We start from the raw sequence: 12,207 nt of genomic DNA, 5'->3' as shown, positions 1-12,207 counted from the left end.
CTGTGTCCAGAGACATCAGGCATGGAATGTCAACCTTTCATTCTCATTACTTGGGCAAGACCATTCCTTTCATAGTATTCTTTAATTTCATTCCATGAGGTTCACTTCTTAACAAAGTCCCAAAACCTAGATATAGACCAGGTCCCATGAGATAGAGCATATGTTCACATGTATCGATAAATTAGGGTAAAATAGATACTGAAAGCAAAAGTACACAATAGTCTGTAGTGAATCAGTATCAAGTTCATAATGAAATAGTGTCTACTTAGACTTATATACCCTCCTCACCTACTTCCTATTATAGTTCTTTCACTCACTCCAAAGCTAACCTCATCAAAGCAAGGACTGCAAAAGCTGAATAAGGGCAAGAGACTGAAATACTCTAATGATGACTATCATTAGAGTATTTCACTATCGCGTCACCCCATCAGCTGGGGCCCTAATCCGGGAGTCCTGAGATTCCCAAACAGACTTGATGGGCCCAGACCTCGAATAAATCCTTCTCTCCATTGTTACCGGTGATTTCTATCAGGAACAACACAATAGACCCCTTTGTGGGCCCCTATAGGACCTTGCCCTCAACTTGGATAAAAAATAGTAGATAATATTCCATCCTCCAAAGGGAGAATATATAACATACTGTATGCTGCACCTGAGGAAGATGGGTCGATATTTGGGCAGCCTGGAATGTTCCCACTCATGACCAAAGAATGTGAGCTCAGATCTAGAGGGATGCAGAAGTCATTTAGGCCCCTAAGCTGATTATGGGCCCCAGATCACATCAAATCAATGTGGTTTACAGTAAAAAATATTTATACACCTTTCCCATATTAGGGAGCTACTCTCTTCCCTGGTTCAGCTTTCTGGTCCTTTTCCCAGCCATGACATCATCTCCCCAGACAATAACTTGGATCCACTGGTATATTAGATTTAAGTCTCAGGGGAAAAAAGAAAGGGGGGGGGGAACTAGTATAGCCATAGGCCCTTTGAATTTAACTAAAATATGCCTACTAGCTATCTACAAAATGAGGACCCCCCAACTCTTCATCTGCACTCAACCAGCCCTTAGGTCCATGATTAGTAAACAATTTGTTTGGTTTTGTATGTTAATTCTCTTGTCAACCACCAGGTTCCAGTTGCTAACATAATCTTGACCAGACTTCCCTGGAGACACAACCCCACCAATATGTTCTGGGGCTCTGCTTCCCCAGAGCCCTTCCCCACTAGGGAACCCGAGAGACAGGCTGGGAGTATGGATTGGCCTGTCAATGCTCATGTTCAGCGCAGAAGCAATTATAGCAGCAGACCTTCAACCTTCTGAATCCCACAATGACCTTGGTTCCACACTCCCAGAGGGTTAAAGAACAGGAAAATTATCAGGGGAGGGGATGGGATACAGATTTCTGGTGGTGGGAATTGTGTGAAGTCATACCTCTCTTATCCTATGGTTTACTTAATATTTCCTTTTTATAAATAAAAAAATCACAAAGCACAATTTTATGAAATTTTTTTCTGCAAATTAGGAACTACTATACTTCATCAGTAGTTACTGCTTTAGTGATTTAACAAAATTATGGATACTAGTCTTACCATCATTTCTAGATGGTTCTCTCAGGCACTCAGTTGTCATAGCTTGAAGAAAACAAACTTGAAGAAAGTATAAATACAATTTACTGTTTACTCCATCGATCTGATCCCCGGACCATGTATACTCACATTTAGCACAGGAGCCTGTGTAACCTCCATATCCCTGTTAGTCTGAGTTCATAGTCCATGGTCTCAGCTGGGAACATTCTAGGCTGCACTCATTCATTTCAAGACCAGTCTTCCTTGAGTGGCAGAGTAGGATGACCCAGGCTCCCTTTGGAGAGTGGGGCAGTTTCTACGAGTGCTATTTTATAGTCTGGGCAAGGTCCTGGAGAAGCCCACAAGAGGGCTTATATTGATCTTCCTCATGCTGGATTCTATCCTTAGCTCAGATACATTATCATAGTAGTGTCACCTTAGACTGTCTTATGAGATTAACTTCTTCGATGTATAAATTTTTGTGTTAGCTTTTCTAAATACCACCAGCCTATGATCAAATAACATTCACTGTTTTTGTAGGTGAATGTTATTATAACAAGTACCATCTCCTACTTGTAAAATCTATACTTTCAGCATAAATGAAGGGTGCTGAAATGTGTCTCCTTGACTTGGATCCAAGGACAACAGCAGTTGGCCCATGGAACAGTGGCCTGAGTGGAAGGAATTTTAAGGACTTGTGCTATTCTGAAATTTTAAGTCCAGATTTTTTCTTCTGCTGACTTTACGCCAGCCCAAATTTCCCAATTAATAATGTCTAATGACGTTAACATCAAAGATATTCTTAAAGGTAAAGGATTAAAAATTTATTTGGAGTTTTTGATTAATACATTAGTCTGAAAATAGACAAATGCTGGTGCCAAGAGAATGGCAAAATGGAAAGCTATGCTCTGATAAGAGAATAAAATAAGAAAAACCAGGTAAAAAGAGTAACCTGGGAGAGGCAAGAAAGCTCAGAGTAGCATCTGTTTCCAGAGGGGTAAATAGTAAATGTAGTTAGACTACAATCTATTAATGTTTAAATTAAAACTATGTAAATAAATGCATATAGTTATATATGTACATCTTTAACAAAACTGATGTACAATATAGTAGTCTTTATAGTAATTTTAAAATATTTATTTATTTGATAAGACAGAGAAGAATTGAGAGGGGAAAGGGAGGGAGAGAGGGAGAGTGAGACAGATACACCTGCAACACTGCTTCATTACACATGAAGCCAACCCCCCTATAGGTGGGGACTGGAGGCTTGATCCCAGATCCTTGTGGATACCAGCATTTTTACTCAACGAGGTGTGCCATTGTCAAGCCCCCCCTTTATCATAATTTTTACCTGAATGAACTGAGACCTGGACAAAGTAGTTTTCCCAAAATTGAAGATCAGTATGAAGCAGAGATAACATCTGAGATCAGGCCTGTTTTCCATTTTTTTCTCTTACCCCTCTACACATCTACAAAGCTCTAATTCAATATGTCTTTTGGAATCACAGAAGGCATTTTATTTCTTTCTTATAAGGGTTAGAAATAAATTACAATCTATTGTACTTAATTTAATAATAAACAACGGGATTGGAACATTGTTAACTAAATAGTTTGTAAAAAAATATAAGGTGCATTTTTAAGTTCTCTGATGATAAATCTTTGCATTTTGGTTCATTTCCAAGAGCATTAGTCAGTCTTGGAGGTTGGAAGCCAATATAGATTTGGAGTAGGATATTTGGAACTGTACAAGGGAGTTGATATTGAGCTAATGATAAGTACTCTCTGGAGAGGAGAGTTCATTAACTCTAACTTTGTAGCTTCAAATTGAAGAAATGCTCACATCACCTTGGATCCTCTACATATGTGAAAACCCAACTTTACAGCTAACACCAGAACATTGGAAAAATTCAAAGTGTAAAATGCAAAAAAAAAAAAAAAAAGACCAAAGCAGAGAATGGTATATGCATTTTATTATTTGCTTTTCACAAATAATACTCAGCTACATAAGCTGAAGATAAGGGGAAAAATTAACTGAGAACTGTGCTTTCAATGAGATGAACTTTTATAATGGAGCTTCAAAAATGGCATTGCTCTTTGGAATGTTACACATGCCTTTCCAACCAGCTTCCAGTTCTTACTGGGCCTTCTGTGCTATCCCCACTTTGTGACTACTCTGCTCATTCACAATCCTGTCGGCCATGACACAGATGGACACTGTTCCCACAAACCCATATCTTCAGCATCCCCCAAACAGGCTTGGGCCACTCTTGCTGCCTTTCTTCTCTCTTTTTCCTTTCCTCTCCTCACGCACCCTTTCCTCCCTCCTTCCTTTGATGTTTTTGAGCACCTAAGGTGTACTATTCTCTGTGTCAATTACCAGGGTTGAATAGACAAGAGTAGGCACTGATAATCCCACCCTCCCAGATCGACAACCCGTTTAAGGATTTTCTCAGTCACATTTTCCTTTCAGAAGTCTTTTTTCTTGATTATACTTGTTCTGGGTAGCCCTAGACTCTGGTAACATTATCATGTATCCAAATTAAGTAGGAATATAGTTATTTTTCAGTTTAAAAGGTGTCACAGGTGTTTAGGGGGTAAGGGATGCCAAAGCAGGATATCCCAGGGAAGCTTGGAGGAGAGGAGGCGAGATAGTGCTTGAGGAAGAGACAGTAGAATCTGGCAACTGAAGACAGAAAATGTTTCATGCAGGAGATGAAGACTGTATTAAAAAGAGAGCAAGTACAAGAGATGACCTCTTTTCCTGAAGTCACAGGAATTTGTTTTGACTTCTTTTCTGAGATTGGTTGTGACAATTGAAATGGAATCACTATGAAAAGCTATCTTGGACAAGGGATATTTTCTCTTATCCCTCACTCAGATCTGTGGTTCAACAAGTTGGAAAGCTTTATATTAGCCATAAATTTAGTAGGGGTTTCAGGATAGCAAGTCCTGTTCCCAGGGAAGCAGTGTATGGCAGGTAATCTCTGATAACCTTCTTGAACAATGTCATCATTCCATACACACAGTAGAGGTATTTATGCTTACCTAACAACCCAATGAACACAGAGTCCTTCTTACTTCAGACTAAAATGTTTCTACATTTTGTAGTCATAGAGTCTTGTTTTTCCTTCTAAAGACATATAGAATAGCTTTAATTTCTCATCAACATGAAAGTGTTTTACAGAAATATGAAAATATCATTACATAGTTGGCGAACAATTAGAGTCGTTCAATCCCTAGGAAAGGTATTTTGGAATTTCCACTTAAGACAATGAAATATCCTAGTAGAACAAAGTGCAAACTCTAGATTCTGGGTGTCTTGATTTCAGGCTTTGATTCTTTCATTCATTCTTCTCTAGTCCTATAGTCATAGGACTGTTCTGGTTTGGACATACTTCTTTATGTCTCCATATACTCATCTATAGAATTACAAATGAACCTGAAGATGATCTCTTAGCACTGACATTTCCTTGATGTTTCCAAGAAGCTCATTGTTGTGCAGATACTTAGAATCCCAGACAGAACTAGAACCTGAGTGTCCCGATGTCAAGTCATGCTGAGATAGCTGGTAGCCTTTATCCTTTTCTCCCACCTTCCCCCCGGTTGTGCTTTAGAAATCAACACTAAGTGCTCACCCGGCATGATTCGGGGAATTAATAGGAAGTTGTTTCTCTTTTTCTCCTGTGTGCTCTGGTACATGGATTTGTTTGGGCATGTAGTCCTGTTGTGATCATTATGCACTTAGTTATTTTTGTTCTAGTGCCCAGGAGCCTGTGGGGCATGGATGCCTAGTAAAAGAATTTATAGCCAATTTAGTCCACCTGAATTAATTTACGTCAGTCAATTGCAGAAAGCTCATCTGTTGCCATAATATTGGTCATTCCTGGGGATCACCTTGGGTCATCTGAGATCATACAGCAAACATAATAGAAAGCCACTAATATTTAAACCAAGTTTAAGAGCATTTAATCATTTTTAGTGACATTAAATGTGAGTTTGTATGACCCCTGAATTGCCACTTCCTGGCTATTGAAACTAGGGGTGCATTATTCACCAGTTTTACTTTATCTGCAAGATAGATTTCATAATTCAACTCTTCTCATAAGTCAGTTGCATGAGGTAAATGACATTAAGTGTTTAAAACAGTTCCTGGTGCACTGTGGGTATTCCATATACATCCACTATTGCTATACTCTTATTTATTATTCTTATTTTAAAATTACAAAAGATAAGATCCCAAGAGGAGTGTCTCACCCATGTTCATGACAGATCTAGTATTACAGACAGAGTTCAACTAGTTTCTCTTATTGTTTTCTTTCCAATCAGGTTTCCTAACAATTTTCTTTAAATGATAACCTCCAATGTGGGGCTGAGGAAGTCTTTGCCAACTATAAGACACAGTTAAGGCACTGATTGTAGAGTAATTGGTCCCTCAGGCTTATTATTTTTTTTACTAGTGATCTATTAGTTACCTCCAATGAGCCTCTAGGAGTCTATGTACCACATTTTAGATATTTTGCTTTTGCTGTCAGCCACTGTGGCAATTGTACCTGCTTTGTTTCTGTAACTTGAACTCTGATTCCTGGGATCTCATCATTTCAGGTAAAAGAGGGAGCCACTATCAACAGCAAATTGTCCCACCATTACCCTGCAACAGCAAATTGTCCCACCATTACCCTGACCTCTGAGGACAAATAGCACAGAGATATCCAGGGCACCATTTCTTTCTCTTTTTTTCCTTGGTCTAAGAGGGCATATAGAGCAGAGTGAATGTTAAGTTCATATATAATGTAGAACTTTTATTTCTATATTTTTGGGCTCTACTGATCAAGAAGCTTTGGATCTCAGTAGAGGAGTATTTTACCTAAGAGGGATGGGAGGCAGTAACTTGACTGAATTGAAAACTTCAGGCTAACACTTGACATTTATGACACAGAACCAATCTATAGTGAAAGAGCTTTGTTTTATAGGTTAATGTGACCAATTCTGATCACCAAAGAGAAAAGTAGTTGATTCTCTATAATAGGACAGAAGGAAATATATCTGAAATGCAGGCATTTTTAGATGTCTCTAAATGCTTTTATGTCCCAAAGTTTATGGAGCTTAAAATCCAGTATATATAAGATTCAGGCCTTTCATGAATAACAGCTTAGTTTCCACCACATAAAAAGGCCCAATCAGTTGAGGTGCTGCTTGAAGGTAAGGAAGACAGGACATAGTTATAGCTAAATATAATGTCTTGTCCTTTCCTGTTTGTATACATTACATATTTCTCTTCTTCCCAAAATCATTTTATAGTTATTTGAACTTATTCCAAGAAGAAGGTATGACTTAACTTAACTAGAATTATCATAACATGAAGATAAGAACAAGAACCTCCAGGAATTTATGTGAAAACATTTTTGAAATGTGCATCATGGACAGTTGCATTTTGTATGATCTAGACATGCTGTTGTTCCTGTCAATGTTTTGAAGTTTAAAAAAAATTATAGAAGAGTACAAGTAGCCAAAAGGTTGAATTGTATTAGCTCATAAACAATGGCTTCTCAGCCACACCTGTACTCTCCCATATTCAACTTATATAGTGTTAAGGCTAAAAGCCTGAAGAATACTTCTGGAGATTCCTGACTTATCCTGCCTGCTACTTACTGAGAACAGCTTGCATTGCTGATTTTCTGCTGTTCCATACCCTAGGCCTCAGTTACTGAGAGTTATGTACAGAACAAAGGAATACTTTACTACCAACAGTTTCTATTCTCTGATAGGTTCCTGGTAGCTGTCATCAGCTAAGGAGCAATTGGGTGAAAAGTCAATAGCCTAATCTGCATATGATGGAGGCAATAGCCTAATCTGCATATGATGGCAAACACTGCTGCCCCTCACAGAGAATGGCATGCAGAAGATGGACATGAGTGTAGAAGACTAATGCCTCCTGCTAGCCAAAGGGCTCCCTAAGGAGTTGCATAGCAATGTTCTCGTGGCCAAACATTAATTGTCATGATATGTGGACCTCTGAAGAAATACTTTTTATGTTTTTTTGTTCCATACTTTGATGTAGCACATTCTTGTGTCAATAAATACTATGAGGAAAGTCTGTCTGTTCCTGGCTGATTATTCTACACCCCCTCCACAAAACCAACCAACACACACACACAGGGGCCGACATGAAATAGAATATTTCTTACAGGATAAAACTAAGGAGCCAATATTATGTCTGGAGCAGGACAGAAAAATAGAGCCACTATCTATGTGTGTGTGTGTATATGTATATAAATGGGGGGGATTAATAATTTTCAGTAGACAGCTGTTGTTACATGTGTAAAATCTCTCTGTTTTCTGCAAAATAATTTCTCCTTAGCCTAGGTTCTGCTCAATCATCGTGTTCCAGGGGCTGAAAGCCTCACCCTGCTATTGCCAGAATCCTTTACTTTGGTGCAATACACCACACCCAGTACAAGCTCTGCTTTGTGTTTTCCCTTTTGTTCTTATTTCTCAATTGCTGTCCATGAGTGAAGTCACCCCATATTCATTCTTCTCTTTCTGGCTGATCTCACTTTACATGATTCCTTCAATCTCTGTCCAAAATGAGAGGAAGAAGGTAAAATCATCACTCTTAATAGCTGAGTAGTATTCCATTGTGTATATATACTACAGTTTTCTTAGCCACTCATCTGTTGTTAGAAGTATCCAGAATTCAATCAAAAGTTACTAGGTAATCCAAGAGACAGAAGGAATGATTAAAAATCCAAAGGAAAAAATAGAAAATAGAGAATTATATGTCATATTATCCAATATCAATTTAAAAATAAGTACAGCTGACATATGTAAGAAAAAAAACATTGTTAATATAACCAGAAAGTTGTAACTATTAGAGAATGACATGCTAAATGTAGTAAAGTCATGGGCCCTTTGGAATATTCCTAAAATAGACTTCCTAACTCCTTCTAACATAAAGACCCCAAATTTCATCTGCCATATTCTTACCTTTAGGTTCTTGGTTATTAAAAAATTGTTATGCTTTATATCTTAATGTTTTTTAGCTACCAAGCTGCAGATGCTACTATGATGCCAAGCTGACTTCCCTGGGCAGATGATCTCACCAATATGTCCTGGAACTCACCTCCCCAGAGTCAGACCTCACTAGGGAAAGATAGAAACAGGCTAGGGTATGGATCTACCTGTCAGTGACTATGCTCAGCAGAGAAGTAATTACAGAAGCCAGACCTCTCACCTTCTGCAACCCATAAAGATCTTTGGTCCATATTCCCAGAGGGATAAAAAAAATAGGGAAACTTCCAATGGAGGGGAGGGAGTACAGAACTCTGTTGGTGGGAATTGTACCCCTCTTATTCTACAATCTTGTCAATCATTATTAAATCAATAATAAGAAAATATTTTTTAAAATGGTATGGAATTTATAGAACTGATAATTATACTAACTAGAATTAAAAAGTTAAATACTTGATGCATTTTACTTACAGAAACAAAAGAATAGGGAATGCAGACAAGAAATTGATATCAGAAATTCCTAGGTAGAAAGACACAAGATCAGGAAATAAAGAAAAAAGACACATATAGCCATGGTGAAGAGGTCTGACATATACTGGCATCTATGAAGAAGTGAAAAGAGCAAGTTGGAGAAATGATGTATGTGCAGATTTGATGTATGAAATTGTCTCCCAATTTGCTCATGGTATTTAAGTCCCATATCACAGAGACACAGTATCAAAGAAGGATAACTACTTTGTAATAAGTCAATGGCATTGATTTTTAAAAGAGGTTTCATTTGTATATTGATGTTTACTAGATAAAGCAGAGAGAAATTGAGAGGAGAAGGGGACATAGAGAAGAGAAACACCTACATCACTCCTCTGTCACGTGGGAAGCTTCTCCTCTGTAAATAGAGACTAGAGACTTCAGTGTGGGTCCATCCACATGGTACACTCAACCATGTGTGTCACCACCATGACAGTTCTTACTGCTTTAGAGAAATGTATATGCCTCGGTGCACTTATTTCCAGGGTTTGCTTTCACAAAGAACCACTCAGCTGAATGGTTAGTCAGGGAGCTAGAAGCAGAAGTGTCAGCTTCATGGGTCAGCTGCTCCCCTAACCCACATCCTGAACTTCACTATTTGCTGTAGGAATCAATAGCAACTTCCTGCAACACCTCCTAAAAGTGGGCTAGGGCTAGCACATGAGCTCAAAGCACAAAGGAAGACTGTTAGTTGGAATTTTTCATGTTCAGTTAAATTGCCCATATAGGATCCAGCAGAATAAAGTTTATAGAGACAAAGTCTAGAAATAAAGTATAGAATTTGGAGTCTTTTTCTTTCTTTTTTTCAGTTTTTAATTGGGGAATTAACAATTTACAGAAATTACAGTTATTGGTACATGTATAAAATGTCTCAGTGGTCCGGGAGGTGGCACAGTGGCTAAGGCACTAGACTCTGAGTTCGATCCCCAGCGCCCATGTACCAAAGCGATGGCTGGTTCTTTCTCTCCTCCTATCTTTCTCATGAATAAATAAATTAATAAATTCTTTAAAAAAAGAAAATGTCTCAGTTTTCTACAAAACACTCTCACTCTTTCATCATCATGCACTAGGACCTAAAATACCGTTCTCCTCCAAGTTCTTTACTTTGGTGTAATACTCCAACCTTTATTTTTTGCTTGTTTTCTTTTGCTTTTTAATTAATTAATTAATTAATTATTGAATAGAGACAGTCAGAAATTGAGGGGGGAGGGGAAGACAGTGAGGGAAAGAGACAGAGAGACAACCATGCTTCACCACTTGTGAAGCTTTCCCCCTGCAGGAGGGGATCAGGGATTTGAACCCCAGTCCTTACACATTGTAACGTGTGCACTTAACCTGGTGTGCCACCGACTGGCTCCTCATTCCTAGACTTCTTAGAGTTCTCAGGACTATTTTTCATAGGAATTGGATCAATTTCCATTCCCACCAGCAGTGGAGGAGGGTTCCTTTGTCCCCACAACCTCTCCAGCATTCGCTGCTGGTACCTTTTCTGATATATGACATTCTCACAAGAATGAAGTGGTATCTCATTGTTGTCTTTAGTTGCATTTCTCTGACAATCAAAGACTTGGGGCACTTTTTGTAAAATCTCTTATTTTAAAATATTTATTTATTTTCCCTTTTGTTGCCTCTGTTGTTTTTTATTGTTGTAGTTTATTATTGTTATTGATGTTGTCATTGTTAGATAGGACAGAGAGAAATAGAGAGAGGAGGGGAAGACAGAGAGGGGGAGAAAAAGATAAGACACCTACAGACCTGCTTCACTGCCTGTGTAGCAACTCCCCTGCAGGTGGGGATCCAGTGGCTCGAACCTGGATCCTTATGCTGGTCCTTGCTCTTCATGCCACATGCGTTTAACCTGCTGTGCTACCTCCCGACTCCCCAGAGCATTTTCTTTTATATGTCTGTTTGTCTTTTTTTTAGTGAATATTCTGTTTATATCTTCTCCCCATTTTGAATTATATCTTTTTTTTTTGCCATTTGGTGATTTCTTTCTATGTTTTTATTATTAGCCTCTTTGCTGATGTATGACATGTAGAGATCTTCTCCCATTCTGTAGGAGATCTCTTTGTTTGGGTGGTAGTTTCTTTTACTGTACAAAGCTTTTTATTTTGATGTAGTACTGCTTGTTTATTTTTGTTTTAATCTTCCTTGCAATTGGATTTGTATTATTGAAGATGCCTATAGAACTTAGCTGAAAAGGACTTCTTCCAATATTTTCCTCATAAGTATTTGATAGTTTCTGGTCTAATGCCCAAGTCCTCTCCATACCCTTTTAAACTGATTTCCTTCAAAGCTATCTAGGGAGATTATGTGTTGTTCAATAGATCAAGATTGTGAATTGTGCATATGCTTTCTTCACTTTCTGTCTCTAAGCTAATCAAGTGGTTTTAAATGTAGGTTGCATATGAAAATTAAAAAAAAACATAGGCTGTTTTCATTTTACTCATAGTTTCAAGTGAAAAACTTTTATTTGATCCATGATCTGGCAATTTCCAACAATGACTTGTGTTAGGTGTGTTTTGTGTATAAGATTCTCAGTAACTACTTGAACATGCTCTTTGATCAGAGATCCTTGTGCTGGTCCTAGCACCATACACCACATGCGCTTAACCCACTGTGCTACTGCCCTACTCCCCCTTCACTTATTTTCTTTTTTTTTTTAAATTTTTAAAAAAAAATTATTTATTTTATTTATTTATTCCCTTTTGTTACCCTTGTTTTTTTTATTGTTGTAGTTATTATTGTTGTTGTCGTTGTTGGATAGGACAGAGAGAAATGGAGAGAGGAGGGAAAGACAGAGAGGAGGAGAGAAAGATAGACACCTGCAGACCTGCTTCACCACCTGTGAAGCGACTCCCCTGCAGGTGGGGAGCCGGGTTCGAACCAGGATCCTTATGCCGGTCCTTGTGCTTTGCGCCACCTGCGCTTAACCCGCTGCGCTACAGCCCGACTCCCCCATTCACTTATTTTCTAAGTCACAAATATACCTATTACTACTTCTGGGTGCCTTTCCTTTCTTCTTCTTCTCTTTCAGATAAGAGAAACTGTGCCTGGCTTCCTCTGGTGTTTTCCAGAGTCACTTTTCTTTCATTGATGCTATAA

Source organism: Erinaceus europaeus, chromosome 15, assembly GCF_950295315.1.
Source record: "Erinaceus europaeus chromosome 15, mEriEur2.1, whole genome shotgun sequence".
NCBI lineage: Eukaryota > Metazoa > Chordata > Mammalia > Eulipotyphla > Erinaceidae > Erinaceus > Erinaceus europaeus.
Note: the sequence above shows the minus strand (reverse complement) of the source record.